Here is a 27,650-nt window from a genome sequence, read left to right on the forward strand (position 1 = left end):
CGTATAGGAGAATTGGAGCAAAATTCACCCCTAGTTATCTAAAAGATTATATCTTATAATCTAGTTATCAACTAGATTATAAAAATAAATTAAACGAATGTGTCTCTTAAGAAAGGTTAAGTATATGGACATCACAGGCAATTGTACTTTTTAGATTGCATAGTGTGTGTATAAAATTAAAATAATGTTTATATAAAATAAAATATAGTAGAGGAAAATGAATTGGCGTTATAGAAAATACAGAAAAAATGTGCCCTTGTTCAACTGTTTATTACTTCGATATTTGTCAAAGTATATCACATATTTTAATTATTTCAAATTAGAAATTAGATTAATCTGAATAGAATACGATGTAGCTTGAGTAAAAAAGTCACCCATCATTCATCCTGAGTGAAAAACAAGACAGTTATATAGGCCAGTCAAGTGAGTTTATTTTATACACAAGCCCACACATGCACACATACCTCAATTGCTTATCACAAAATGTCTGTAAAATGCCTATTATATCGAGACCATCCTGGCTAACACGGTGAAACCCCGTCTCTACTAAAAAATACAAAAAACTAGCCGGGCGCGGTGGCGGGCGCCTGTAGTCCCAGCTACTCGGGAGGCTGAGGCAGGAGAATGGCGTAAACCCGGGAGGCGGAGCTTGCAGTGAGCTGAGATCCGGCCACTGCACTCTAGCCTGGGCGGCAGAGCGAGACTCCGTCTCAAAAAAAAAAAAAAAAAAAAAAAAAAATGCCTATTATACTTCAGTGTTTTGAGAAAATATTTCTCAGAATTGTTAAGTAACCTGCTCCATTTTAAACGACTAACTGATGACAGTCTGAGATCCAAAACTAATTCTGTCTGATTCAGATATCTGTCTTTTGTTTATTTTGTTTTTGCTTGTAATTTTTTGGTTTGTTTTCAAAATACTTGAAGGTATGTACAGTTCCATTACCAGATGGATTTTAGTGGGAAGCAGAGATGGGGAGAGAATGTCAGTTTTGGAATGACCTTAACAGCTGCTACTAGATGCATAACCATAAGTTATAAAGGAATATAAAGGAGAATGCCTACAATCATATCCATGTCCAAATAAGGCCTTCATTCCCAAACTCAGGCCATTTTGAAAATAGTTGGGGGTGGGGATGTGAGACCATATGATATTTTAGAGACCATATGACATTAGAGAGACAATATAACATTTATTTTTGTTTCCTAAAACACAGAAAGCATCTCATGAATAACTCAATTTAAAAACAGGTAAAATGAGGGTTTACATGGGTAGCCTGGGAGACACCTAATAATTCCCACAAAAATTAACTATTTCTTTTAAAAACAGGAAAATGGTTAAGGCTTATTGTTTTGATGTCTGTAACTTGAAAAGAAAGCAGAGGGGAAAAGAGGCACCATCATAAACACTCTCAAATTTATGTCTTGGCATAATGTAGAGAAAAAAGAAAATCCATAAAACTTTGAGTAAATACATTGTTTCAGTACACAAGATAAGACACCATATACTCCTTTACAGCCAAATATTGATTCCACACTCAGTCTTAGAGTGAGGAATAGAGGGAGAAAGTGCCAGGAAAAGACTGGTGAAATGGAGGATGAAGATACATGAGATAGCTCACTGATACCAGCAAAGCCTTGGTGGCTCCGTGCTGAGTTAAGGAAGAGATTTGAAAGCAAGGATATTTCCCTGGAGGCAGTAAAACTGCCTCCTGGAAAGAGAGCAAGCTATGGGGTTAGACGTTTAATAAAATTTTAGGTGAGAGAAAGAGTCCAGGACTTTCACCTAAATTGCACACCAGTTGAGTTCATCTGCTTGTTGTCCACATACTCAGGCTAGGGAAAAAGTGGGCATATTTCAAAACTCAACCCTTAAATTGTAGCTTGATGGGAAAAAGTAGAGACAAATTCGCCCATGCTACATCAAAGTGTAAGAAGTGTCCATCTTAAGCTGGGAAACCTGAAAGTCATGGCAAGTATAAAATCACTTTTTAGTAATAAGACAAGGAAAAAAATAGCATAAAAGAACATGCAAACAAAGTATTAGGAATCCATCCTATGAAATGCAAGTTTTAAAAATGACACAGTGTCCAAGAATAATTATACAGAAGGATGCAATTAAAACAAAAATTCAAAGAATCCATCAAGGACAGATACACAAAATTAACATGAAATGAGAAATTCAGAGCCAAAAAATACATATGTGGCTAAAATAACAGTTTACAAAATAACATAATTAGAAATAGCAAAGAAAAGAAAAGTATCTGTAATGTAAATAATTTTAAACCATTTTATAGAGTCAATGTTTGGCAAGGTTGTCCACAAGTAAATACTTTTTACTTTTGTTTGTGGCAACCCTACATTAAGGAAGTCTGTTAACATCATTTTACCAACAACATGTGCTCACTTTGAGTCTCCTAGTCATATTTTGTTAGTTGTCATTGTATTCAAACTTTTAAAAATTAGTATTATATCTGGCATAGTGCTCTGTGATTACTTATCTTTGTTATTAACATTGTAATTGTTTTAGGGTACCATGAAACACATCTATACAATATGGCATTGTAAATTGGTGTCACTTTTGCACAGGAATGTGGTAATATGGAGCAAAATTTAAAGTGTTTGTATGATTTGACTCCACCATAATCTCAAAATTTAATCTAGAATATACTAACAAAAACACGTCAAGTTATGAATAAGAAGGCTTCTCATAACACTACTTGTTTAGCATCAGATTTCCAATTTATAACAAATTGGAAACAACCAGGATGTCTCTAGCTAGTAACCTAGAAAAATATGTAACCGATTAAAAATTTAGATAAAACTATATCTTTTGTGTGTATTGGGGATATATGAATAATAGTCACACTTCTGAAGAAATAGATACAGATACCATAAATATGAACAGCTTTCTTATTGACAAAGATGACGCTAACAATGTGGCATAATCACTAGTCAGTTTAACTACTTTATTCCCAGAATTAAACATATCCATGTATCATTAAGGATCTCCACAGGGTAATAGTGAACCTGCTTTAGTAAACTCATTAAATTGTGAAACAGAATTAAAATAAATTGAGAACAGAGTGCTCCCAAAAGAGGTAGCGACTTGAGACACAGGTTCAGACCTTTATTTCCTCTCTCTCACCGATCTGATAACTCTCTGCTTCCTGAGGGAGAAGGACACAGATGATAATGAAAAAAAAAGTTATCCTCTTGTTAACTGTACTGTCTGAAGGAATGAGTGGAAGTTTTTTTTCCTTGAGCCATGGCCAGAAACAACTAGAGGAATAAAATATTTCCTCTAATGATGTGAATAAAGCAAAGTGTGGAGCAATGTTATCTTACAAGCATCTTTAGGCAAATTAATGCATTTTTTTGTTGTTATTTGACATCTCACTTCATAAATGAGATTCAACCTGCATGTAGGAAATGAAAAAGATGATCTTGACTTAAAGAAAACTAACATTTCATCCATAAAAGTAATTTTTGATTTATGGGCTGAACTTGCCCATAAAAACATTGTGAAAAAGAAAGTTTATCTTCAACTTTCTTCACCTTCCTGTTTCCTTTTCTATGTTTCCTTTTTGCTTCCAGATCCCACTATTTTTTTCTAACAATATTCTTTAGGCTATATGTGTCCATACATTTCCTGGATCTTCATCTCTTATCACAGAATGTGGAGTTAGTATCTTAAGTCATTACGTATCCTTAAAAAAACCAGGTAGATCCATATTAAACAGGGTTTCATAGAAAGGTATGGATTTGAATTCTGTTTCTTTCCTTAGTGTTCTAGATGTAATTTATTGAGCAAGTTACTTTAGGTCCATTAGCGCCATTGTTTTTGTTTTTTCCCATACTTAAAATACAAATATCTATAATTAACTACAGTTTTTCTTATTAAGAAATTCCTAGATGAGTGGACATTTAATTAGATTTTAATTATTAAGCAAAAGCAGGAAATACCATGACATTTTTCCAATGGTGGCTATCAGGATTTAGAAATAGTCCATTAAAAGGCTTATTTTTAAGTGAATTTTTCTTCCTGGAATCCATGGGCTATGTATCTTGATATATATATATATCACAGTTGTATGACTATAGACCTGACCACGTCATAATCAGGAGACCACAAGGTGAATTGGAGACATACTCAGTTAACATGTGCAGTTCTAAAGTATTTTTAAATATCCGTATGATCATTTGGTTTATTTGCCTAAAAACAACCATTAACACATGAAAGAATTTTGTGAAAAATCCCTTGTCAATGTGAATTAATTATTCTTGACCATTTAAGAGAAATACCTATATAATAGCTACCAAAATTGTTAGACTAAACCAATTAGTTGGAGTAAGGATGCTACATAAAAAGATTAATTCAGTTATAAATTAATTGGCCTAATACCAGTTAATATGGAATTTCCTTTATATAGACACAGCCTAGCATTCCACACGAAAATGCACTATACTGTGCCAGAAAGAAAATAAAATGAATGCATAAAGTATTAGCAAAAATTGTTTTAAAATATGTAGTAACAGTTTATGACAGACTATCAGTAAGAGAATTGTAAATTTGGAAACAAAATCTCATTCTTCTCCACTTAATCTCTTCTTTTTCTTCTATTTTTTATTAAAATATTTCAAACATCTGGAACTTTACCATTTAGGAACTTTGTGGTTAATTTACCTGGTAGAGCATATTGACATGTAACTCTCAAAATTATTTGTTGTGAACTATGTCTGAAACCGTGCATTGCTGTTCTTGTATCTATCTACTTTATAATCCTTTCACTCTCTCTCCCCTAAAATGTGCTGATAAAGCTAGCATTATGTAAATGTTACTAGTTGCTATAATCAAAGAAATGCTTCTACGCAGGCATTTTCCCTTTCCATTCTATGAACACCCACATACAGTATGTGTGTATATGAACACACATATACATATGTGCACACACACATATTATTTATTTTTAGAAATGAGCCTAATCATATATAATATATATATTATATATATGCAAGAGACACAGCTTTAAATTATACAGAATGACTAAGTTGTCATAAAGCCTGCTATCTGAGTGGAAGACTATATATTGGATTCTTTTTATAGCCAACCAAAAAAATAAAAAACAAAAAACAGAAGCCCCTCCCTCCAATGTTTGTCATTTAAGTCCCAACTGTGCTGTAGCCTTTAACTGTGTAAGACAGCAAGACAGCACATTTTGTAGATTAAACCAATAAACTCACAAACATAAAAGAAACAAATCTCATAATTGCGGATTTCAATTAAAGGAAGGGGGATCAAAGCAAACATTCTGCTGGAAATTACACAGCTGCTATCTATACAAAATGAGAAAAACGTCTAGAGCCAGCCATAATTTTACAGAGGCAAAAAAAAAAAAAAAAAAAAAAAAAAAAAACCATGCAGCAAACCCTGCAGTAGGACAGATTGTCTATGCTCCTCACGTCCCAATCAGTAATACAGAAATATTGAGTAATAAATTCCTTGCCTCTCTCCATCTGAAAAGCTCCCACCATCTGTGAAAGACAATTTGTAACAGCCTCAATATTAAGATTCAGTAAACAGACAATCACTCCCCTCGTGCCAAGCCGTGGCTACATTTGGAGAAAAGCATAAAGCAAAACAATTAGTAACACCGAGACCCCTCTATTACAAATTATCCAGCCACCAAAACAACTAGTTTCAATTGCGGTTTCCCTTCAACTGGAGAGGAATGCAGGAGATCCTGCATATTTGGCTACCTCCGTGGCCCATGCGTAGGCCTCATTCTAATGCGTTGAATTATTATTGATGGCTGAGGCAGTTCTGCTCTGCTGGTGAACCAATAATGTCAAGGCACTACCTGCAAGATTAATTATAGGAGAGAATAGGCTGAGGTTTCTTGGGACTGAGACATTAATATAGACTGAGCATCAGTTTCAGGGGATTCAACAGACAGCTGAACTAACGCCTCAAACAACGTGACTCTCACTAAATCCCGGTAGCTGTATCTTAGCAGCATGTGGAAGCTTAGAACAATTGTTTTTAACTATGAGGTACAGCGCATTCTGTATTTAAAACAAAAACAAACAAAAAAAACCCCTAAAATACAAAATCAACGGTTCTACCTGAGTTACAAATTCAACCTGAGCTTTGCAGAGAGCATAGATGATACTATTTATTTCACCACAAAGAAAAGGTGACACCACTTTCCTCATGCGTTTGTCCTTGGAACATGTAAAATATGTTCTTATTTACTGCATTTTCTAGGGTTTTGAGTAGGGTGACAAATCTTCCTGGTTTCCTTGGAAAAAATCTCAATTCCCACTTGGTATCCTGGAGTGATTATTAAAAACACACACATTTTATTCTTAAACTCTCGTGGTTTGGATGATAAGTTATACAGTCACTTTAGTTCTAAGGCATATGGAGCCTGAAGCATTTTCTCACTGTGGCTATAGCCATCTTTTATGTAAATATTTTATTTGCTTGTCATATGCAGGTATTTGTACACTTTCTTGGAAATAAAAATTTTAAAGAAGCTGAAGTGTGAAGTTAAATTGAAGGATATGCTACATTTGTAATCTTAGTGAAATTTAACTTGGGGCTTCTGCTTCATTTTGACAAATTCAAAGTTGTATGATATAAAATTATATTATATATGTGTGTGTGTGTACATAAATGTATATACAAATATTTAAATATATGTATATACCCATATGATATCAGGTAACATTCATTTGATTCTTAATTCTTAATCTGTACTAGACACTCATCAAATGATTTTACATATTCTAATTCTTGCTTTATAGATAAATAGATATGTGTGTGTAAATATTTATGCATATATATATAGATGTATGGAATCTGTACATATCTATATGTATGTGTATATAAATATTCCATAAATCTATATATGTATGTGTATATATGTGTGTATACATATACAACATATATGTGTATATATACACATATACATATACACATATGTGTATATATACACGAACATATATACACGTGTGTGTATACATATATGTATGTATACATATATACACATATAAAATATGTATGGAATCTCTATATACTCTCTATATTCTCTCTATATATTTTATTAATATTTTCAACTGAAAAAAGTGAGGCACGGATGGATGAATGATCATGTTCATGGTTACATAGTGAGCAAATAGTAATGTCCAGATTCAAATTAAAGAACTCTGTCCTTAGTGTACAGTCTGTAACCAGTTAACAAGCTCTTATAATTCGTATGTGTATGCATTTAATACATGCATTGCGGAGGTTTATGTATCAGTCTCACTAAATCATCTGGAGTATACCAGAGAAAACAAACCATGGTGGCAAAACTAGTAAGGCTAAAGAATTACAACCATGCACTGCTGAATTTGTTATTGTAACTAGGAGGCCATTTTGTATTCTAACATGGAATAGTTATCTCGAAATAATTTATTTTACTTTGCAAGTTAATGCTATTCTCGACTATCTCTCTATTTTCCTCCCAGCAGCAATCAAAAGGAAATTGAAAAAAAAAATCCACGATAGATTTGATCTATTGTCTTAAAATGTCATGACTGTGGAGCGTATGATAGTTAGAAATAAGTTATCAGGCATCTCCACACGAGTAAAGACAAATGTCTTTGTCAGTTTTAAATAGACAGTGAGGAACACTCCGCTTGCGAAGGAAACTAAATTCCAAGTAACTGGAAGGACTGCCTTTATATATATGTATACGTCACCTATCACCTGCACTTCTGTTTAGAGTGTTTCAATAGAAAATTTATAATTAAAAAGTCTTGTAATCTGAATATACTATATACAGTTATGCATGTTAAGAGTCTGTCTAGTTTTATTGGTGTTATTATTTCACATGAGGAAAACACAAGAATAGAGACAACACATTTTGCTAACCAGAGAGGATGAGAAGCAAGGGTCAACCTGTCTGTAAGATTCTTTCCATAGTGCCTCAGATCACATTTAAAAGACTAAGTTAAACAAAGTTTAGAAAGATTCTGTAGCTTTTCTAGCATTCCATAGTTGTACCTGCCTCCAGGAGATTTTCATGCTAGTTGATAAAATGGTCCTCTTTCTATGGCTGTCCATCCTAAATATACTCTTTAGTTATTAAATAAACATTATGTTTCAGGCACAGTTCAACACTGGGGTAGATGCTTGAGCAGTGAGGTGAATGAGACACACAAGGAATCTGCCCTCATAATGTGTAAAACCTTGTGGACAAGGTAAGTAATGAATATAGAAATGAAAAGACAACTGGAATATTTGCTCACTCTTCTTTTTGCTGATATAACCTTTAACACTTTTCTTCCTTTAATTCAGTGTCACCTCTGACTTGTCTTATTTCTGTTATCAGTACCTCGCCAAATTCTTGTGATTTGATATTTCAGGGAATTTCCTTCTTGTTCCTCTTTTCCTTTCCATTCTTATGAGATCTTCAACCACAAAAGGCATGTTTAAAATTTATGATAGCAGCTATGAAGTCTTTAGTATTATTTCCTTGGGTTTATTGATTTTCTGTAATTATCTTTCTAAAATGAACTGCATCTTCTTTTCTTATATATTGTTTGGCTTGCTTGTCTTTATGTGTTTATATTTGTGACTGTCATAAATTTATTTAAAGTTTTTAGCTCAGAATTCTCCGTTTGAATTTTATTATTAAAATATGATTTATTATTAATTCATTATTAAAATGTGGAATTTGGGTACCGTGTGTTGAATTCATAAAACTCCGTAGTTAATGGCACATCATCGTCACTGATCTGTGTCACAAAACTCTTGAAAAATGTTATTTACTTTATTCTGTATTCTTTATTCCTATTTTCCTCTCCCTTATACCACATAGAAAGACATTTTATAATATTTAACATGGGAAAAATTTTGGTATACTTTTTTTTAAAGTAGGCATTTATATTCAGTGCTTCAATTTTAAGTTGCATAATAAAACTATTGGATATTTGATTTTAGAGATTCGTCCATGTTGTTGTTTTCATATCTAGTCTTTTAACAGCTGGCCAGGGTTTCATGGTGCATGCTCATCAAAGCAAACTGCACACTTGCCTGCTGATGTACAACTTGCCACAACAAATCTCACTGTAATACCATACTTGAATATATTCCCTTATACTTACCTATGAAATAAGGTCTTTGGTTGTATACCAAGTCGATTTTCTGCGTCATAGCTTATGAAAGGAAAGAGTTAACAGCAGGCCTGTGATCTGTTTTTTCCACCTCTTCTTTAGGAATGGGACAGGATGAAAGACTTTCCCGTCAAACCATCGTTTAAACATATGAATGTCAAGACTTCTACAAAACATATGTTGATATTTTCTAGTGGGTGAGTCCTTATCTTTGAAATATTGTGGCCAACTCTATGAGTTTGCCAGAACCACCACAACAGAATACCATAGACTGAGTGGCTTCAACAATAGAAATTTATTTTTTCACAGTTCTAGGGGGAAGAATTACAATATTGAGGTACCAACAGGTTTGATTTTCTCTGGTGTCTCTCTCCTTGGCTTGTGGATGTCCGCTTTCATGCTGTGTGTTCACATGGTTTTTCCTCTGTGTAGGCACATCACTGGTGTTTCTTTGTATGTCAAAATTTCCTCTTATGAGTACACAAATCCAATTGAATGAAGGTCCACTTTAACAGTCTCTTTTTAACTTAATTATCTCTTTAAAGGCCCTGTCTTCAAATACAGATACATTCTGGGATACTGGGGATTACAGCTTTGACATATGAATTTTGGGAGAACATGATTCAGCCTATGTACCTGGTTGGTCTATGTTGCTTATTGTAAATTCACCTAGAATATCATTCCCTTAGAAAATGTCTTATAGACCAGATAATTTTCAGATCATAACATAAAAATATTTCATGACTTGCATAGCTCCCTTTTGTGTAAGTTATATCCTTCTAGCATAGGTGAGACCTATATGTTAAATCTGTGTCTGACACACTGTAAAATAAAAACTTAGGACTCAAGAACAGTCCTGGATTTCTCCATGCCTCTTCTAGGCTTCGCAATTCCCCAAGAGTTCTGTAAAAGGGCCGTATATGCAAAGTGGCCTCCAAGTGCCAAAGGAGCAAAGAAGCTGCAGAAGGAGGCAGACAAATCCAGTTTGTTGGTTTTGAGTGATTTATTAAGGGAACTTGCAGAAAGAATAGTGGCCTTGGGCAACCACAACACAGGTAGATTTTTACACTGTGAACTCTCAGACCCACGGCTTATACCTTGGGGAAAAAGCCTATGTACGCTGGAGGAATGTGTAAGTCGTTGCAGACATTTCAGCCTATAATTTCCGGGACTATAAGGGTTGTTTTGGAGGAAACTTGCTGTGAATAGGTGTTCTTACATAGGAGCAATAATACATCAACTAGACATTTTGGCGGCATTCCTGAACTGGGGTTAGTCACATGTTATATGGCAGATTAGCATTTAATAAAGTCACTCTTGTCCCTATACCATGGTCCTGAAATTATTAGTACATTTTGATATTTAATAAGATCTCAGATTCATGTGTGTCTTACTGAACAACTAACACTTTTTGTTGTGATATGCAGCTTTAGAAACTGATAGGGTTTTTTGTTCTTATGTCTACACATTATCAGTTCTTCTATCACTCTATTCATAAGGACTTTAGAATCATAACACTTAATTCACATTTTTAATTTTAAAACATATTGAGGATCTATTGACCATATTTTTTCTACCATGTTATTAAATAACTCATTACTATGTATTTTTTTGTATTAAAAAATGTTGAAAGGTATTCAAAAAGAGAAGCCAAAATACCTTGTAGTATAAGAAGGAATAAAAAAAATACAAAAAATGTATGATGACATGTATCTACCATTTTATTATCATCTTGAGTAAATTTATTGCCCCCAAAATTTTGTGTTCTGTTTATCCTTCCCTCTTGCAACTCCTGTCAACCACTGATCTCACTATTTCCACAGTTTTGCCTTTCCTACATGTCATATAGTTGAAATTATACAGTATACAGTCTTTCTAAATTGACCTCTTTCACTTAATAATATATGTTTAAGGCTCCTCCATGTCTTTTTGTAGCTTTATAGCTCTTTCTTTTTAGGAGTGAATGATATTCTATTGTTTTAACACAGTTTATTTATCTATTCATATACTGAAAAACATCTTGATGGCTTCCAAGTTTTTGACAGTTATGAATAAAGTTGCTATAAACATGTGTGTGTAAGTTTTTATAGACATAAGTTTTTAACTCCTTTGGGTGAATACCAAGAAATGTGATTACTGAATAGTATGAAAGGAGTATGTTTAGTTTTGCAAGAAACTGCCAAATTTTGTTCCAAAGAAACTGCACAATTTGCATTTTCAGTAGCAATAAATGAGATTTCCTATTGCTCCACATCCTTGTCAGCATTTGATGTTGTCAATGTTTTAGACTGTGGCCAATTCTAATATGTATGTAGTAGTTTTTTATTATTGTTTTAATTTTCATTTTCCTGATGACATATAATGTGAAACATGTTTTCATGTGCTTATTTGCCATCTGTATGTTTTCTCTGGTGAGGTTCTGTTTAGGTCTTTCACTGATTTAAAACTCTAGTGTCTTTTTATTGTTGAGTTTTAAGGGTTCTTTGAATATTTTACCTAATAGGTTTTTTTTTTTTTTTTAATCAAATGTGTGTCCTGAAAATATCTTCTCTCATGCTTGTGTTTTCATTCTCTTGACAGTGTCTTTTTCAGGACAGACATTTTTAATTTGAATAACATCTATTTTATTAATTTTTTCTTTCATCAATCATGCCTTTGGTGTTGTATCTAAAATGTCATCACCAAATCAAAGGTCATCTATTTTTCCTTATGTAATCTCTAAGTGTTTTATGGTTTTTCAATTTAACATTTAGGTCTGTAATTCATTTTCAGTTAATTTTTGTGAATGGAATGATCTGTGTCTAGAGTCATCTTTTTGAATGTGGATGTCCAAGTGTACAAGGACTGTTTGCTGAAAAGACTACAAAGGATCTTCAAACAGTTCACAAAAATTTTCTAAATTTTCCATGAATTTCAACTTTTCTCACAAAAATAAACTTGCATTGTCTTGTTGTAACATGTCTAAACAGGACCTAGTTTGAGGTACTAAGAAGAATATCACACCAGTTTGAAAATAACACCTATCAGAGCAACATGAATTCTGATAAAATGAAGCAAGAACAAGCATCAAATTTATGGTAAGGCTTGAGCAGAAACATAGAGAAATAATTGACCAAAAGCCTATGGGGACAATATCCAAAATAAATCGGCAGTTTACAAATTATAACTGATGTTAAGAAGGGATGAGATAATGTTGAAGCTGAAAGCTCAAAAGAGCAGACCATCCACATCAGTTTATGAGAAAAGAAAACAACAATAACAACAACAACAAAAAACTTATTTGTGCCCTAATTGAAGAGCACCAAAAATTAACAGCACAAATAGGTAACAACCTGGATACGTCAATTGGTCCAGTCTACAAAATTCTGATTGTAAAATCAAAGGTGAGCAAACTTTCAACTTTATGGGTGCCAAAACCATTGCACAGAGATGAGCTACAGATAAGAGTAGAGCTTTCAATTGAAATTTTAAACAAGTGGAGTCAATATCATGAAACATTTCTTTGAAGAATTGTAACAAAAGATGGAACACGGCTTTAACAGCATGATCTTGAAGACAAAGAAGAATCAAAGCAATGGTACCAATATGTGGAAGTGGACTAGTCAAAGTAAAAGCAGATCAGTCAAGAGCAAATATTATAGCAACAGTTTTTTAAGGATGCTCAAAGGAATTTCGATTGTTGACTTTCTGGAGGGCCAAATAATGATAACATCTGCTTATTATAAGAGTGTTTTGAGAAAGTTAGCCACAGCTTTAGCGGAAAACACCTGAGAAAGCTTCACTAGAGTCTTTTCTCCACCATGACAAGGTTCCTGCTCATGCCTCTCAAACAAGAGCAATTTTGCAAGAGTTTCAATGGGAAATCATTAGGCATCCCCCTTGCAGTTTTAGTTTGGTTTCTTTTGATTTCTTTTTCTTCCTGATGTTAAAAAAATCTAAAAAGGGTGGCCAATTTTCTTCAGTTGATTATGTAAAAAAGCATTGACATCATTAAATTCCCAAGACTCTCAGTTCTTTAGGGATTGACTCAATAATTGGCACCATCTCTTACATAATTGTGTTGAACTTGGTGGAGTTAATGTTAAAAGTTTTTATCTTTAATTTTTATCTTTAAATTCCAGTTTTCTACATATTTTAAAAATTTCCCTCATATCTTTCCTACATCGTGTTGCCTTTGTCCTTTGTGAAAGATCAATTGGCTATATTTATATGGGTTTATTCCTTCACTCTCTATTATTTTCCATTGACCTATTTGTGTATTTCTTTGTCAATACAACCCTGAATTGATTACCCTAGCTTTATAGAAAGTCTCAAAACGGGGTAGTGTCAGTCCTCCAACGTTATTCTTTTTCTTTAATATTGTGTTTGCTATTCTGCATCTTTTGCCTATTCATATCAATATTAAAATCAATTTGTCATTATCCATAAGATAACTTGTTGGGATTTTATATTGGAGATTATATTGAACCTGTAGATTAAGTTGGAAAGAATAATATCTTTACAGTATTGAATCTTCCTGTTTATGAACATGAAATGTCTCTCCAAGTTTTTAGCTCTTCTTTAATTTCTTTCATCAGAGTTTTGTACTTCATATAAATCTTGAACACAGTTTGTTAGATTTATACATGAATATTTCTTTTCTGGGTGCTAATTAATGTAAAGGTTATTGCATTTTTTAATATGCAAAAGTTACCAATGTAAAACACAACAAAAAAGTGCTTGCATCATAAATACATTAGTTGCAAATAACAAAAAGCCTAAATATCAATGGCTTTAACATAAAATAGATTTACTGTTTCCTTATACTTACAAGATGCTCCTTCATGTAACAGACTGTATTCCAGGTACACAGAAGAAGGAATAAAAACCAAAGAAATTTATGAGACTTTTTTTTAAATCAGGAAGATACTAAAACTCTCACTGAAGCCTTTTATCAAATTCCTCTTACATATTATTGGCTAGAATTTTATCTCGTGATCAAACTTTGCTGCAAGAGAATATAAAAAGGTGTGTATTTTGAGCATTACATGTTGAAACTTCAATATGGATATTTTTACAGTGGGGAAAAAAGAGTACAACAGATATTGAATAGACAACTAAGAGTTAGGGCTAAATTAATACTTCAGAAACGTACGTGTAGAACAGCTGAATATTTGAAAGAACAGGCCAGCAAACATATTAGACTTGAGTTCTCTAATTTATGTATTTATTTTAAATTAATATAAAAATAACCATCTGTTTCTGTAAAGCATATGGTTGCTAAATAGATATTCAATAATAAAGTTTGCTTTGTTTATGAAAGAAATAGTTGCTTGGAATTTTTTACAAGAGACATTAGCAAATGATGCTAGGAATAAAAATTTATTCATAATGTATCTATTTTGCAATACTATGAACAAATAATCACCATTAGAAAATGTAAAAGGGACCTGGGGTTTTAGTAAATCTCTGACATATCCCTTGCCATGATCACAGAATCTGTATGTATATCATCTTGTATAATCTGGCCAATCACTACTCTTTGAAGTAATCATTCCTTTGATTGAAATTGTAGCTTCTTTTGTTGCATGAAACTATTTTTAACAGATTGTATATTTACTTGAGAAGTTGTATTTTTTATATGACTACACTATACATATCAGAAATATGACTTATTCATTTGTATATCCTTGTATTATCTAACCAATTTTTAGCAAAGTGGGTTCCTCACTCACACTTGTAGAACAAACATTAATAAATCGAACGAATACTGATGGCCTCATGATTCCACAAATTTGTTGTGTTTAGCAAATTTGTCTGAAACATAATTTCAACCCTAAACAACATACGAACTAAACTTTATGCTCCTGAGGGGTGTGTGTGTGTGTGTGTGTGTGATTTTCACATTTTAGTAACAATCTATAAGCTAGGGATGCTGTGCAAAGTTCAGTAGATGTTTTTATGGGTTTCTGTTGTTGCTATTGCTGTATTTTATACCTTCATAATGTCATGAGAAAATTTATGAATTCACACATGTTGGTTGATATGATTTGGATGTGTCCCCACCCAAGTCTCACCTTGAATTGTAGCTCCCATAATTCCCATGTGTCATAGGAGAAACCTGCTGGGATGGAATTGAATCATGGGAATGGGTCTTTCATGTGCTATTGTCATGATAGTGAGTTAATTTTCACAAGATCTGATGGTTTTATAAGTGGCTTTTCCCCCTTTTGCACTGGAATTCTCTATTGCATGCTGTCATTTAAGACACGACTCTGCTCCTCATTTGCCTATTGCCATAATTGTGAGGCCTCCCCAGCCATGTGGAACTGTGAGTGAATTAAACCTCTTTCCTTTGTAAATTATGCTGTCTTGGGTATGTCTTTATTAGCAGTGTGAGAATTAATAATACAATAAATTGTTACTGGGAGTGGGGTGCTGTTGTATAGATACCCAAAAATGTGAAAATGACTTTGGAACTGTGTCACAGTCAGAGGTTGGAAGAGTTTGGAGGACTCAGAAGAAGATAGGGAAATGTGGGAAAGTTTGGAACTTCTGAGAGACTTCTTGATTGGCTTTGACCAAAAGGCTGATAGTGATATGGACAATAAAATCCAGGCTGAAATGGTCTCAGATGGAGATGAAGAACTTGTTGAGAACTAGAGTAAAGGTCACTGTTGCTATACAAAGAAACTGGTGGCATTTTGCCCCTGCCCTGGAGATCTGTGGAACTTTGAACTTGAGAGAGATGATTTGGGGTATCTTGTAGAAGAAATTTATAAGCAGCAAAGCATTCAAGAGGTGACAGAGCATAAAAGTTTGAAAAATTTGCAGCGTGATTCAGTAGAAAATAAAAAACTATTTTTCTGCAAAGATATGCAAGCCAGCTGCAGAAATTCATGTAAGTAACAAGGAGCCAGATGCTAATTTCCAAAGCAATGGGGAAAATGTCTCCAGGGCATGTCAGAGACCTTCATGGCAGCCCCTGACATCACAGGCCTGAGGCCTAAGAGGAAAAAATGGTTTTGTGGGCCGGGCCCAGAGTCCCCTTCACTGCTCTGTGTAGTCTCCAAACATGGTGTTCTGCATCCCAGCTGTTTCAGCTCCAGTTGTGACTAAAAGGGGCCATCACACAGCTCAGTTTGTTCCTTCAGAGGATGCAAACTCCAAGCCTTGACAGCTTACATGTGATGTCGGGCCTGTGGGTGCACAGAAGTCAAGAATTGAGGTTTTGGAACCTGCATCTAGATTTCAGAGGATGTATGGAAATGCCTGGGTGTCCAAGCAGAAGTTTACTGCAGGGGTGGGGCCCTCATAAACAACCTCTGCTAGGGCAGTTCAGAAGGGAAATGTGGAGTTTGAGCCACCACACAGAGTCCCCACTGGAGCACTGCCTAGTAGAGCTGTGAGAAGAGGGCCACTGTCCCCTAGACCCCAGATGGTAGATCCATTCACAGCTTGCTCCACGTGCCTGGAAAAGCCACAGGACCGGAACTTCCCATGCTGTGGGAGCACACCTTTTGCTTTAGCATGAACCGAATGTGAGACATGGAGTAAAAAGGAGATTATTTTGGAACTTTAAAGTTTAATGACTGCCCTATTGAATTTCAGACTTGCATGGGGCCTATAGCCCCTTTGTTTCTTTCATCGGATATTTACCCAATGCCTGTACCCCCATCGTATCTGGGAAATAACTTGCTTTTGATTTTATATGCTCATAGGTGGAAGGGATTTGCTTTGTCTCAGATGAGAATTTTGACTGTGGACTTTTGAGTTAATACTGAAGTAAGTTAAGACTTTGGACTGTTTAGAAGGCTTATTTGGTTTTGAAATGTGAGGAAATGAGATTTGGGAGAGGCCAGGGGTAGAATGATATGGTTTGGCTCTGTCCCCACCCAAAAGTCTCATCTTGAATTGGGAGGAATCTGGTTGGAGGGAATTGAGTCATGGGGGTAGGTCTTTCCTGTGCTGTTCTCATGATAGTGAGTTAGTTCTCATGAGATCTGATAGTTTTATAAGGGGAATTTTCCCTCTTTTGCACTGCACTTCTCTTCTGCCTGTTGCCATGTAAGACATTACTGCTCCTCATTTGCTTCTTTCATAATTGTGAGGCCTCCCCAGTCATATGGTACTGTGAGTCCATTAAGCATCTTTTTCTTTATAAATTACCCAGTCTTGGGTACATCTTTATTAGGAGCATGAGAATAGACCAACATGTAGTTTCTCTATTTTATAAGATTTGTCTCATTTTTGCCTATTTTTAATAAGAAATTGTATTTTGTATATATTTAATTTGTTCCAACTTCAACACTTGTGGGAACCATTATAAGGTTCTTCCCTCAAAGTTGCTCATGTTTCATGCTGAGAACCTGTGAATATGTCAAGAGGGACTTTACAGATGCAGGTATGATTAAATTAAACATCTTGAGATGGAGGGATTATCCTGTATTATTTAATGGAACTAATGTAATCACAAGGATGCTTATAAGACAGAGGCAGGACAGCCAACCTCTGAGAGAGAGAGAGAGAGAGAGACTTCAAGATGTTACACTGTTGGCTTTGAAAATGGAACAAAGAGCCAGGAGCAAAGAAATGAAGGTGGCATCAGGAAGCTTGAAACACAGAGAGAGATTCTCCTCTAGAGCCTTCAGACTCTTTAGCCCAGTCAGACTCATCCTGGACTTCTCTCCTCCCCAAATTATGCTATTTTAAGCTACTATATTTTAGGTAACTGTAACAGCAGTAATAGGACACTAATACAACTCCCTACCACAATTAATGAAAACAGTCTCTTTTGGATGACACTTAAGAGTCTCTTTAAGTAAAATGTTCAATCCCTACGAGTCCTGCTTAATCCCTCTTACGTACTCAAAATATAGGCAGTGACTTACAGTGTTTTTATATTACAGAGTTAAAGAGGACCCCAAAACTATGCAGAGACCATGGCTCCTATGTCTTCAGTCAACTTTGTTCTTTTCTGATTATGCTGCAAGTATTGACTTATCGGTCAGTCTTTTACCATTAAGTATAATGTTAGATGTAGGGTTTTTTGTAGATTATCTTTACCAAGCTGAAGGAGGATACCTCTCTATTCCTGTTTTCCTGAGAGATTTTATAATAAATGATGTTGATATGTTTCACATTTTTTTCTGCATAGATTGTAATAATCAAGTGATTTTCATCTTCTAGGCTAAAATAATGTGTAGTGGAATTAATTAATTTGTGACCCTTGAACTAGTCGTATGTTCCTAGTGTAACCTTTATTGGTCATGGTGTATGACTGCTGTTACTAAATTAGACTTGCTAACATTTAAAAAATGATTTTGTGTTTATATTCACAAGTGATAGACTCCATAATTTTTGTGCTTTCTTTTTTTGATATCAGATATCAGCACAATAGTAGTCTTATAAAATAAATTAAAGATTGTTGCTTCCTCTTTACTTATCTGAAAGAGTTTGTAAACTCATATTAATACTTCAAAAGTTTGATATAATTCTTGATGAAAACCATTTGGGCATATAACTTTCTTTTTCAGGAGGTTTATAATTTAAAAATCCACTTGCTTAATAGCTATAAGATTATTCGAATTACCTATTTCATCTTGGATGAGTTGTGAAAATATTTTCAAGACTTGGTCCAGGTTGTCTAAGTTGTCAAATTTATGTGTTTTAGAGTTGTATATAGTATTCTTTTTTGCCTTTTTTAATCTATAGGATTTATAATTGTATCCTATTTTTATTCCTGATATTTATACTAATAATTTGGTTATTCTTTTTTCCTTACTCTTACTAGATACATGTTAATATTATTGATTTTGCCAAAGAATAAACTCGGTTGTTTTCCAATATTTATGTTTTTATTTTTTATTTTATTCACTTATAGTCTTATTATTTTCTTTCTTATGCTTACTTTGCATTCATTTTACAGCTTTTTATATATGTTCTTTAAGTGGGAGAGTAGATGATTTATTTGATTCTTTTAATTTTTTTGAAAGTCTTTATTTATAGCTTTACATTTCTTTCTAAAAACCGATTTAGCTGTCTCCTACAAATTTTGGTAGGTTGTCTATTCCATTTTTTTATTTCAATATATTTTCACAAATTCCTTTGAGACTCTTTTGACCCATAGATTATTCACAAGTGTCTAGATAATTTTCAAGGGTTTGAATATTTTTCTGTTATCTTTTTGTTATTGATTTTTAGTTTGATACCTTTGTGATTAGAGAACATACTCTGTATGGTTTCTAGGGTTTTACATTTTTGAATTTTTTTTTAATGTTCCAGAACATTATCTTTCTTTGGTTATGTTCTGTGGGCATTTAAAATTAATGTGTATTCTCCTGTTGTTGCTTGGCATGTTCTAGAAATGTTGATTATATCTTGGTGGTTGATGGTGTTGCTGAGTTTTACTGAAATTCTGTTTAGTTGCTCTACTAATTCTTCAGAGAAGGGTGTTGAAGTCTCTGATCTTTATTGTGGACTTGTCTATTTCTTCTTCAGTTTTTTCAGTTTTCACTTCACATATTTTATGGCTCTGGTGTTCAGTGCATGAGCTTTAAAATTGCTATGTCTTTTTGGTAGATTGCACTTTCTATAATTATATAATGTCCCTCTCTGTCTCTAGTAATTGTCTTTGCTCTGAAGTCTACTTTATCTAATCTTTTATTCAGGCTGTTTTCAAGTTAATATGATTCACATTTTCATGATTTGTCTTTATCCATCCTTTTACTGTCAACTTGCCTATAACATTATACTTGAAGTGAATTTCTTGTTGACCAAAAATAATAGTCATGTTATTTAATCCACTCTGCCAGTATTTTTATTGGACAATTCAGATTATTTCCATTTAATATAAATATTGATGTTAGGTTTAAAGCCTATCATTTTATTTTTATTTTAGTTTATCTCTTTTTTATTTTTTTATTTTTTCTGCTTTTATAATGAGTAGTTTGTTTTTTGACTTGCATTTCTCTCTGTGTGTGTTTTTATATATGTATCTATTTCCTTTTTTTAATAAGCTTTGTTGGTGGTTGTGCCAAGTATTTTTATATATATATATATATATATATATATATATATACACACACACACACACACACACATACATACATACACACATACACACACACATAATTTATCATGGTATACTAGTGTTATCATTTTTATCAGTTCAAGTGAAATATAGAAATCTTACCTCTGTTTACATTGTTACTGCTCCCTGCTATAACTGTCTTAAATACTTCCTCTACATATAATAAGAACAAAATAAATCAGTGATATAATTTTTGACTCAATGTCAATAATAATTTAGATAACTCAAGAGAAGAAGAGTGTTTCATATTAGCTGATTTTTTTTTCATTTATTTCTTCATTTTTTGCTTTATTTTTAAAGAATTTTTTCCCTTTTATTTATTTTTTAATTTTCAATTTTTATAGATACATAACAGCTGTACATATTTATGGGGTAAAAGTGAAATTTTGATCCAAGCATACAATGTGTAATAATCAAATCATGGTAATTGGGATATCCATTACTTAAAGGACTTTTTTTTTGTTGTTAGAAACATTCCAGTTTCTTACTCTTACTAGATATATGTTAATATTAACAGTTTCACTTGTTTAGTTATTTTGAAATATACTGTAAGTTCTTATTAACTATAGTCATTCTGTTGTGCTACTAAACACTAGATCTTATTCCTTCTAACTATATTTTTTATACCAATTAAGAATTCCCACTTATTCTGCCCCTACTCACCCTTACGATAGATTTACTGGCAACAAATTATCTTAATTCTCACTCCTGTGAGATCATCTTGATTTTCCTTTATTCTTGAAGGCTATTTTCACTGTTTATAGGATTCTGAGCTTTCCTGGCCTCCATTGTTTGTGAAGAAAAATTTCTGTCATTATAATAGTTTTTTTTTTTTTCCTATACTTTCAAAAGTATAATGAAGATATATCTTAGTGACATCGATTTATTTAGTCTTATTTTGTTTGGTGTTCATTCAACTTCTTGAATTTGTATCTTTTATGTTTTTTGCCAAATTTGGGAAAGCATTCCCCTATTATTACTTCAGGTAATTTTTTACCCCAGTCTTTTGTCTTATTCCAGTGCTTTGATGACAGAAAATGTAGATATTTCACTATATGATAGTTTGCTACGTAATGATATTTTGGTCAATGATGGGTCATATACGTTATGGCAGTCCCATAAGATCATAATAGCATGATTTAACTGTACCATTTCTATGTTTAGATAAGTTTAGATAAACAAAGACTTACCGTTTTGTTACAGTTGCCTACAGTATTACGTGTTGTACCAGTTTAGCCCAGGAGCAATAGGCTTTGTAGTATAGTAGGTTATACCACTGAGATGTGTGTAAATATACTCTATGATGTTTGCACAATGACAAAATCACCCGAGGATGTATTTCTCAGAATATATCCTCTTTGTTAAGTGATACATGGCTATATTTTCACACGTTGCTGGAGAATTTGTGTGTAATTTTCTCAGTTTTGCAGATTGTTTAATTTCTGCCTGCAGCCTCTCATTCGTTTTTTGGTTTTTTTTGTTTTTTTTTTTCTCCCCTCTATTCTACCCATTCACTGAACTTTATATTTTGGTAATTGAATGTTTTAATTCTAAAATTTAATTTGGCTCCTGTTGATATGTTCTATTTCTCTGCTAAGATGTTTCAACTCTTTGTTGACATATCCTTTTGTTTTTTAAGGACATTTGTTTGTAATTGCTTACTGAAGCATAATTATTATAACTGTTTAAAATATTTTTAGATGATATGAACATCTCTGTCATCTCATTGTTGGCATCTATTGCTCACCTTTTTAATCAAGTCTGGTATCTTCCTACTTCTTGGTATGATAAGTGATTTATTATTGAAGACTAGACATTTTTGTGTTATTTTGTGAGACACTAAATTTTCTTTAAACTTTCTGTTTTAACTGGCTTTCTGTGACACTGCTCCAGCCGAAGAAGAAAAGCAGCTGGTTATAAATACAAGTCCGGGTTCCTTACTCATCCTTCATTGAAACCCAAGGGGAGTGGTCTTTTGATGCACTAGGTGAGTGCTGATGTGTTGGTGTCTCACATGAAATCTACTGACATTATGGTGAGAGTGGGTTTGTTATCACTGGGTAATGGTGAAATCCCTGATTCTCCAGTAAGCTTTCTCTGATGCCACCTAGGCATCGAGGAGGACGGGCACTACATTGCTGATGAGTGGGGTGAAAGTCCATGTTCTTCATGTGGTTTTCACTGACATTGCTGGACAGAGGACTTGTTACAGGCTGATGGTGATGTATTGGTTTCCTATTTGACTTTCTCTACCATCAAGACAGCAGTTATTTTTTAACAGACTTGTGATTGTGAAAATCAAGATTTCTAATTCAGTCTTTGCTGACTCAATTTGGAATGGGGCCACCATTTTTGTTGATGTTGTTTTCTTGATTTGTTTCTTGGTGTTTGCCTGGAGTAGAGTGGTTATTAGGTAAAAGTTTTCTCTCTAGCTAGGCTGCTTTTCTCCTAATCCTTTGACTAGAGAAAACAGTCATTTTCTGGAGATTTTTTTGTCTGTGCCCATTGGCATTTTCAAGCAGACAGCTTTTTCAGCTCCAAGTCTAGTATACATGAAACAAAAACCAAACCCAGGAAACTATCATTGTGTTGTTTTTTATTCCTGAGGTCCCTTGCTGGTCTGCTGTCTTCTTTATACCTATATAGATCTTTTTACACTTATTTTATATATAATGTACAAGGTTTTAGCTATGATTAGTGAGAGGAATAGGAAAAAGTATTTCTCCTCCATCTTCCCAAAAGTGGAAGTCACTCCTAAAAATGTGGTTTCAAGTTTCTAATGTTAGGAATTTTATAGATGTCTGTTTTTCTTATTTCTGACTATATTCCATAGCCAGATTATTTTATTCCTTTTAAACCAATTAAATCATACACACATCTTAATGAATATTCCATTTTCATCTGGAAAGAATGCATGCTCTTCTGTTTTGAAGTAGAATGTTCTATAAATGTAATTTAGAAAAAACTGGTTAACAATGTAAACCTTCTATATTCATATTTGTTTTCCCTATAAATGTTATATAAATGAATAGCATATGTGTGTTGAAATCTCAATCTTATAGTGTAACTTTATCTATTTCTGCTTTCAATTATTTTGATTTTTACTTCATATATTTCAAAGTTCTGTTATTAAGCATGTATACATTTGAGATTATTATGTCATCTTGGTGAACTAGTCTCTTTATCATTAAAAAACATCCCTCTTTGTCCCAGGGAATATAAATTGTTTTGAAGTCTCTTTTTAACATTAATATAGGCACATAATATTTTTATAGATAACAATGTCAAGGTATGGTCTTTTCTACTTCTTAACTTGAAAAACAAAACACAATGAAACTATCTTTTAACTTTTGACCTGTTTACAAGTAAAATTGCTTTCTTGAAGTCAGCACATAGATTGACTTTGGTTCTGTATTAATTCTATCAATGGCTCTCTTTTATTTGGAGCTTGTAGCACATTTACAATTAACTTACTTTTCTATAATGTTGAGGTTGAATCTATCATTTTGCTCTTCATTTTCTTTTGTTCTCAAGGTTCTTTTCTTCTTTTTTTGTCTTTTCTTGGCTTCGAAGATATTAATTATTTTTTAAAATTATTTTATTTTCCATATTAGCACATTATACCCACTGGTCCTTTATTGCATAGAAGAATGAGCACCAGACAAATAGAAAAATGAGTTGAGTTGTGCTGTGTGCTTTGTTTTGTTTGTCATTAATTGATATTAAATTGACCAAGCTAGATGGGCATAGTGGCTCACATCTCTAATTCCAGCACTTTGGGAGGCCAAGGCTGAAGGATCACTTAAGCCTAGGAGTTCAAGACCAGCCCTGACAAGAAAGCAAGACACCATCTATACAAAAAAATTAAAAATTAGCAGGCATGGTGACATGTACTTATAGTCCCAGCCACTCAGAAGACTGAGGTGGGAGAATCAGTTGAGCCCAGAAGTTCTAGATTGCAGTGAGCTATGTTCACACTCCTGCAGTCTAGCCTAGGTGACAGAGTGGGACCTTATCTCAAATAAATAAATGAATTTTTTAAAAAAGCACATTTATCTTTTTTGACCTCTTTAACCAACTGTAGTATTAGACGGTTTTAGCGGCTTAATTCTGTTTTATTACCTGTATGTAAACCATCTTAATATACTTGCACAGCAAGCTTATAAATAGAGCTTCTAAATTTTTAATTAAATGATTAATTAATCTTAACCAAATAAATCAGATAAAACATCAAATATGCTTTGAGGCATAAACCAACATTATCTGCTCCAAATAATATTATTACATATATAGAAATATTTTACATGGAATCTTCACTACTTAAAAAATTTAAAAGCAGATTTTAGCAACATTTTTCTTATTTCGATTAGTGTGTTAATCATGTACAAGCTATTGCAATTCATGTTTACAATTCTACAAAAACTTAAGTAGTTACAAATTCGTATAAAATGATATAGTCATAAATAAAATTCTGAAGTTGAAAATATTTGTTTTTATTGTCTTCTAATTTTTATTCTCTTCCTTATGAAGTGTAATAACCCGTGAAGGTGAGACAAGCACTTAAATTGCAAAAAAAAAAAAAAAAAAAAAAAAAAAAAAAGAAGAAGAAGAAGAAAAACAATTAACTAATTCAATCAACTGGATGAGTTCTTGAATACACTAGGGAAGAATATCAAGCTTTAAGTAGTAAAATATTTTAAGTAGTAAAAGTTTCAAATAAGGAGTGCAATAGAAAATTTTGTTGCAACAAGATAACTTCAAAGAAACCTTAATTACATATTGGTTATACTTTTCAAAACTTTTTTATAAGCTATAAAGGAATGCCTTCATATCATAATATCTGATATAGTAGTCAATTTTTTATAAAAGGACCCTGAAAATTTTATTTTTATTATTATTATTACTCCCTGTACTTAGTAAAGGTAATGGTAAGTGTTTATGCCTCATTATGAAATATTAAACACAGTATTACAACAAGCAGATATTATTTTAAGGTTCTCTTTTTTCCCAACATAACATGTTTCTCAAATATTTTTGAGATACAATTACCAATATCCTTTAAAATTCTGTTTATTCTTGTTTAAGCATTTGGATTTCAGAAAAACATTATGTCACTTGAATTTTTTTTTAAAATTTTTATTCAAACTGTGAACCCAAAAGTATTTGAGGCAGGTATCAATCAATTTAGAAAGTTTCTTTTGCCAAGGATAAGGATTCACATGTAATAAAGCCATTCATATGGTTGGGGGACCTTAGAATTTTATTTTGGTTTACATTCTCCCCCTTCTGGCCAAGGTTTGCCGGAGATAGCATCAATGTCCATCAAATGTTTATTTTGTTTCATAGCATTGCCAGGGCTACAGGATTGTCTGCCCCAGGTCCATCCTGTCCCTTAGTGGGACACTCTGTGGCAAAGGGACTTAGAGTCAAGAGACTTATAGTCAATTAAATATTCTAGGCCAGATAGGAATGAACATGAACAAGGCATTCATTATCTCTTAATTTTTTTGTTGTTTTAAAGAACCAACAATCAAAAAGCCAAAGGCTTATATTTAACTTCTGTGTGTTGAGCTACTGCAATCTTGTTTTTAGTTACAGACATATAACAATTCACTATATAAAGCATAACATTGTTCTGAAAAATAAATTTTAGATATATATATTTATCTGCACAACTCATAACTGGGAGTATTATACTAAGGAGGCTTGGTCACAAAGTATCATCATCCTCCTAGTAATTATTTTCTCTTAATTCTGTGGGAAGCAGGAGATTCCTTATGGTTGAGGTGGATGAAAAGGTGCCACGTAATAGCTCAGAAAACAAAGTCCTTTGTTTTACTAGCCATTTAGGCGTATTTGTACCCATCTTTGATTTGGAGTGTCTGACCTTGATCTACTTCTATACCTCAAAACCAGCCCTTACAATCTTATGTGACAACCTCTTCCATGATAGTCTCTGGGCCTAGAGGGAGGGGGCTTCTGTAGCCTTAAACAGCAGGGCATTTGCAGTGAAAAACAGATCAGGCCCAGTGGAATGCCAAATGAGGCAAATTTACATCTTTCATGATTCAATCTGCACTCAAAAACAAAAGTCAGGGCTGAAATATAGTAAAAAGTGTTATAGTTTTACTTTGAAACAATTTCTTCCTCTCTCTAGCCCTCCTTTCCCATTGAAGAGATATTATAGTAAGACTAATTTATGTGCAAAATAAGTTTTAGGCTTATTGTACTTTGCGTGATTATTTGCATAGATTGCAGCAAGAATTGATTGCCATATAGGCTCCTTTTAAGTTGGCTTTCTGAAACTTTACGTAAAAATATGTTATTCTAGTCAAACTTTGGTAAAATAACCAGTGTCTCAAATTGTCCTGTTTTAAAAGAAAAGACTTTACTAAACTTATGGAAATAACTATATTTTCATAAAATCAGAATACTCACAGTTTCTGAATTTTGGAGAATTCAGAGAGAAAGGTAAATTTGCTCACAAAAACATACTTCATCCAATTGCTCTAAACTGTACAAAAACAGAAAAGAAAAAGATTTTCTAGAATTTTCCTTGGAGCAGCACAGTTCCAAACAAGATGTTGTTTGTTCACCTTGGAACTGCTATTCACATGCTAAGTAGCTCTTCTTAGATGAGAGCTGTTTATTAGGTACTGTAGAATCTAGCAGCTCCTTACATAAAGTTACTTCTAGGGAAAATGGAGGCTCTCTGCTCATGAGAATTTCCTTCTGCCATCTCTAGGTAGTAAGATTCTATTTAAACCATTTTTATTTTATTATAGAACTCTTTGGGGCACCATTACTTCCATTAGCATAGGGGTAGCTTCAGTTAACATTTCATAGCAAGGTGGTAAATGCCCCTCAGGTGGAAATTCTCTAGTCCAGTAGTTGTCATTGGGAAGTGCTTACAGTCTTTTGTCATAAGCTCCAGTAAATGTTCCACAAAGGACTATGAAGTGGAGGATTTTTCCTGACTAGCACTCCAGCTTTTGCCCTATATTCTGTGGGCTCAGGCAATCTTATTAGTTCCTATGTGTTTAGCATGTCCATGTTCTGTGCGGGAAACGCATGAGGGGAGAAGAAAAGACACACACACAATACCTTTAAGAGTAAACAAACTTTATCTCATGTAAATGGCAATGCAGATGTAATAAGCAAATGATATAATAAGCAAATAATATAATAAGCAGACTGACATAATAAGCAAATTGAATAGGAAGGGGAGAAGGGAAAAGATTTTTACACTCACTAGACTATGGAGGATTCACCACCAGACTGGATAGCAACAGCCTGGGCTCCAGAGTCAGCTACTTGTCCATCCACAGAGGAGGAGAAGTCTCATGACTTCAGCGCAGTCCGGGACCCTAGCTCTTTTTGTAACAAGTTATTTGGCATGAGGCCCGGTCACGAGGGC

The 27,650-nt window shown here is 33.5% G+C and overlaps 1 long non-coding RNA gene across 1 annotated transcript; it reads right to left on the reverse strand.

Annotated features, from left to right (window-relative positions):
* Positions 1-259: 259 nt before the first annotated feature.
* On the reverse strand, positions 260-27,575 carry LOC139364104 (uncharacterized). Its single transcript, XR_011625381.1, has 6 exons — positions 27,486-27,575; positions 26,672-26,747; positions 20,336-20,386; positions 5,758-5,858; positions 743-3,707; positions 260-498 (listed from the first exon to the last, which is right to left on the reverse strand). It is a non-coding gene; the product is annotated as an uncharacterized lncRNA (long non-coding RNA).
* Between the last annotated feature and the right edge of the window lie 75 nt (positions 27,576-27,650).

The sequence above is a fragment of the Macaca nemestrina genome, chromosome 7 (assembly GCF_043159975.1).
Source record: "Macaca nemestrina isolate mMacNem1 chromosome 7, mMacNem.hap1, whole genome shotgun sequence".
NCBI classification, from domain to species: domain Eukaryota; kingdom Metazoa; phylum Chordata; class Mammalia; order Primates; family Cercopithecidae; genus Macaca; species Macaca nemestrina.